The 5,000-nt window shown below is 54.4% G+C and overlaps 1 non-coding gene across 1 annotated transcript in view; it reads right to left on the reverse strand.

Annotated features, from left to right (window-relative positions):
* Positions 1-1,518, reverse strand: part of LOC144419374 (small subunit ribosomal RNA) — a 1,810-nt gene extending 292 nt beyond the window's left edge. Inside the window, exon 1 of the ribosomal RNA XR_013474029.1 lies at positions 1-1,518. This exon is cut by the window's left edge and continues 292 nt beyond it. This is a non-coding gene — a ribosomal RNA (small subunit ribosomal RNA).
* Between the last annotated feature and the right edge of the window lie 3,482 nt (positions 1,519-5,000).

The raw sequence follows: 5,000 nt of genomic DNA on the forward strand, positions 1-5,000 counted from the left end.
CCGGACCTTTCGGCCTAGGTTAGACACTCGCTGCTTCACTCAGTGTAGCGCGCGTGCGGCCCCGGACATCTAAGGGCATCACAGACCTGTTATTGCTCAATCTCGTGTGGCTAAACGCCACTAGTCCCTCTAAGAAGTTAGACGCCGACCGAGAAGGTCGCGTAACTATTTAGCATGCCAGAGTCTCGTTCGTTATCGGAATTAACCAGACAAATCGCTCCACCAACTAAGAACGGCCATGCACCACCACCCACAGAATCAAGAAAGAGCTCTCAATCTGTCAATCCTACCTGTGTCCGGGCCGGGTGAGTTTCCCCGTGTTGAGTCAAATTAAGCCGCAGGCTCCACTCCTGGTGGTGCCCTTCCGTCAATTCCTTTAAGTTTCAGCTTTGCAACCATACTTCCCCCGGAACCCAAAGACTTTGGTTTCCCGGAAGCTGCCGGAAAGGTCGTCATGGTAACGCCTCCCGATCGCTAGTTGGCATCGTTTATAGTCAGAACTAGGACGGTATCTGATCGTCTTCGAACCTCTGACTTTCGCTCTTGATTAAAGAAAACATTCTTGGCGAATGCTTTCGCAGTAGTTCGTCTTCCGCCGATCCAAGAATTTTACCTCTAACGGCAGAGTACGGACGCCCCCGTCTGTCCCTCTTAATCATTACCTCGTGCTCCGAAAACCAACAAAATAGAACCGAGGTCCTATTCCATTATTCCATGCAACACTATGCAGGCGAACAGCCTGCTTTGAACACTCTAATTTTTTCAAAGTAAACTTATCGGCCACCGCCGACACTCAGTCAAGAGCACCGACGGAGAACCGAAGGTGAGGCGAACGCAACCAGTGACACGCCTTGCGACGGACCGGCGGCGCTCGCCCAAAATCCAACTACGAGCTTTTCAACCGCAACAACTTTAGCATACACTGTTGGAGCTGGAATAACCGCGGCTGCTGGCACCAGACTTGCCCTCCAATGGATACTCGTTAAGAGTTTTAGGATGTACTCATTCCAATTACAGGGCCTCGTTAGAGTCCTGTATTGTTATTTTTCGTCACTACCTCCCCGTGTCGGGAATGGGTAATTTGCGCGCCTGCTGCCTTCCTTGGATGTGGTAGCCGTTTCTCAGGCTCCCTCTCCGGAATCGAACCCTGATTCCCCGTTACCCGTTATCACAAAGGTAGGCACGTAGCGTACCTTCGACAGTTGATAGGGCAGACACTTGAATGATACGTCGTCGGTGCAGAGACCGTACGATCCGCGTGGTTATCCAGAGTCATCAAACGTCACAGGACGAACCCGGTCGGTTTTGATCTGATAAAAGCGCGCCTCCCGAAGTCGGCGCTTAATGCATGTATTAGCTCTAGAATTACCACAGTTATCCACTTCGCTTACGAGACCAAATAAACCAAGACTGATTTAATGAGCCATTCGCAGTTTTGCTTTACGAGAACTCGTACTTGCACCTGCATGGCTTAATCTTTGAGACAAGCATATCACTACTGGCAGGATCAACCAGATAGCTGCGACAGCTGCGCTCGGCCCTTGCTGGGCCGCCCGGCGCGTGCTCGTCGCATTCGTTTAAGACCGAGGCGATCGCCTGCGGCCGTACTCAGCTTCGACAGTCGCTGGCCGCGACGTCCACGCTCTCGCCGGCAGTGCCAGGCGGAGCGATTTGCGTTTTTTCTTTGCTCGCCCTCTCTCGGGCTCGATCCATTCAGTTTCGCACAAACAAGAGCTCTGCCGGCCGCCTGCAGCGGTGCCTAAAACCCGGGCATAACAATGCGACCGTTCTGCTAGGCCGACAAGCGCTCAAGCCAGACGCTCGATCGAACGCCCCCTACATATTAGTCGAGACAACGGCTCGCTCATTAGCATCGCGTTTGTACTTTAACTTTTTTCGGCTCGGCTTCTTTCGACGCCGATGCCGGCGACGCAGCACTCTCTCGCCCGCCAGCCACCGAGAAAAGGGTGCGCTCCGACCGGCCCCGCACCGCTCTTTCTTGGCTCATTCGAAATTACTGTCTTTCGCTCTGACATGCCTTACCTAGGGTTAGGTTAGTATGCTTGCACGTTTGTACTTTAACTTTTTTTGGCTCGGCTTCTTTCGACGCCGATGCCGGCGACGCAGCACTCTCTCGCCCGCCAGCCACCGAGAAAAGGGTGCGCTCCGACCGGCCCCGCACCGCTCTTTCATGGCTCATTCGAAATTACTGTCTTTCGCTCTGACATGCCTTACCTAGGGTTAGGTTAGTATGCTTGCACGTTTGTACTTTAACTTTTTTTGGCTCGGCTTCTTTCGACGCCGATGCCGGCGACGCAGCACTTTCTCGCCCGCCAGCCACCGAGAAAAGGGTGCGCTCCGACCGGCCCCGCACCGCTCTTTCTTGGCTCATTCGAAATTACTGTCTTTCGCTCTGACATGCCTTACCTAGGGTTAGGTTAGTATGCTTGCACGTTTGTACTTTAACTTTTTTCGGCTCGGCTTCTTTCGACGCCGATGCCGGCGACGCAGCACTCTCTCGCCCGCCAGCCACCGAGAAAAGGGTGCGCTCCGACCGGCCCCGCACCGCTCTTTCATGGCTCATTCGAAATTACTGTCTTTCGCTCTGACATGCCTTACCTAGGGTTAGGTTAGTATGCTTGCACGTTTGTACTTTAACTTTTTTTGGCTCGGCTTCTTTCGACGCCGATGCCGGCGACGCAGCACTCTCTCGCCCGCCAGCCACCGAGAAAAGGGTGCGCTCCGACCGGCCCCGCACCGCTCTTTCATGGCTCATTCGAGTTTACTGTCTTTCGCTCTGACATGCCTTACCTAGGGTTAGGTTAGTATGCTTGCACGTTTGTACTTTAACTTTTTTCGGCTCGGCTTTTTTCGACGCCGATGCCGGCGACGCAGCACTCTCTCGCCCGCCAGCCACCGAGAAAAGGGTGCGCTCCGACCGGCCCCGCACCGCTCTTTCATGGCTCATTCGAGTTTACTGTCTTTCGCTCTGACATGCCTTACCTAGGGTTAGGTTAGTATGCTTGCACGTTTGTACTTTAACTTTTTTCGGCTCGGCTTCTTCCGACGCCGATGCCGGCGACGCAGCACTCTCTCGCCCGCCAGCCACCGAGAAAAGGGTGCGCTCCGACCGGCCCCGCACCGCTCTTTCTTGGCTCATTCGAAATTACTGTCTTTCGCTCTGACATGCCTTACCTAGGGTTAGGTTAGTATGCTTGCACGTTTGTACTTTAACTTTTTTCGGCTCGGCTTCTTTCGACGCCGATGCCGGCGACGCAGCACTCTCTCGCCCGCCAGCCACCGAGAAAAGGGTGCGCTCCGACCGGCCCCGCACCGCTCTTTCTTGGCTAATTCGAAATTACTGTCTTTCGCTCTGACATGCCTTACCTAGGGTTAGGTTAGTATGCTTGCACGTTTGTACTTTAACTTTTTTTGGCTCGGCTTCTTTCGACGCCGATGCCGGCGACGCAGCACTTTCTCGCCCGCCAGCCACCGAGAAAAGGGTGCGCTCCGACCGGCCCCGCACCGCTCTTTCTTGGCTCATTCGAAATTACTGTCTTTCGCTCTGACATGCCTTACCTAGGGTTAGGTTAGTATGCTTGCACGTTTGTACTTTAACTTTTTTCGGCTCGGCTTCTTTCGACGCCGATGCCGGCGACGCAGCACTCTCTCGCCCGCCAGCCACCGAGAAAAGGGTGCGCTCCGACCGGCCCCGCACCGCTCTTTCATGGCTCATTCGAAATTACTGTCTTTCGCTCTGACATGCCTTACCTAGGGTTAGGTTAGTATGCTTGCACGTTTGTACTTTAACTTTTTTTGGCTCGGCTTCTTTCGACGCCGATGCCGGCGACGCAGCACTCTCTCGCCCGCCAGCCACCGAGAAAAGGGTGCGCTCCGACCGGCCCCGCACCGCTCTTTCATGGCTCATTCGAGTTTACTGTCTTTCGCTCTGACATGCCTTACCTAGGGTTAGGTTAGTATGCTTGCACGTTTGTACTTTAACTTTTTTCGGCTCGGCTTCTTTCGACGCCGATGCCGGCGACGCAGCACTCTCTCGCCCGCCAGCCACCGAGAAAAGGGTGCGCTCCGACCGGCCCCGCACCGCTCTTTCTTGGCTCATTCGAAATTACTGTCTTTCGCTCTGACATGCCTTACCTAGGGTTAGGTTAGTATGCTTGCACGTTTGTACTTTTAACTTTTTTCGGCTCGGCTTTTTTCGACGCCGATGCCGGCGACGCAGCACTCTCTCGCCCGCCAGCCACCGAGAAAAGGGTGCGCTCCGACCGGCCCCGCACCGCTCTTTCATGGCTCATTCGAGTTTACTGTCTTTCGCTCTGACATGCCTTACCTAGGGTTAGGTTAGTATGCTTGCACGTTTGTACTTTAACTTTTTTCGGCTCGGCTTCTTCCGACGCCGATGCCGGCGACGCAGCACTCTCTCGCCCGCCAGCCACCGAGAAAAGGGTGCGCTCCGACCGGCCCCGCACCGCTCTTTCTTGGCTCATTCGAAATTACTGTCTTTCGCTCTGACATGCCTTACCTAGGGTTAGGTTAGTATGCTTGCACGTTTGTACTTTAACTTTTTTCGGCTCGGCTTCTTTCGACGCCGATGCCGGCGACGCAGCACTCTCTCGCCCGCCAGCCACCGAGAAAAGGGTGCGCTCCGACCGGCCCCGCACCGCTCTTTCTTGGCTCATTCGAAATTACTGTCTTTCGCTCTGACATGCCTTACCTAGGGTTAGGTTAGTATGCTTGCACGTTTGTACTTTAACTTTTTTTGGCTCGGCTTCTTTCGACGCCGATGCCGGCGACGCAGCACTTTCTCGCCCGCCAGCCACCGAGAAAAGGGTGCGCTCCGACCGGCCCCGCACCGCTCTTTCTTGGCTCATTCGAAATTACTGTCTTTCGCTCTGACATGCCTTACCTAGGGTTAGGTTAGTATGCTTGCACGTTTGTACTTTAACTTTTTTCGGCTCGGCTTCTTTCGACGCCGATGCCGG

The sequence above is a fragment of the Styela clava genome, unplaced genomic scaffold, assembly GCF_964204865.1.
Source record: "Styela clava unplaced genomic scaffold, kaStyClav1.hap1.2 HAP1_SCAFFOLD_19, whole genome shotgun sequence".
Lineage (NCBI taxonomy): Eukaryota > Metazoa > Chordata > Ascidiacea > Stolidobranchia > Styelidae > Styela > Styela clava.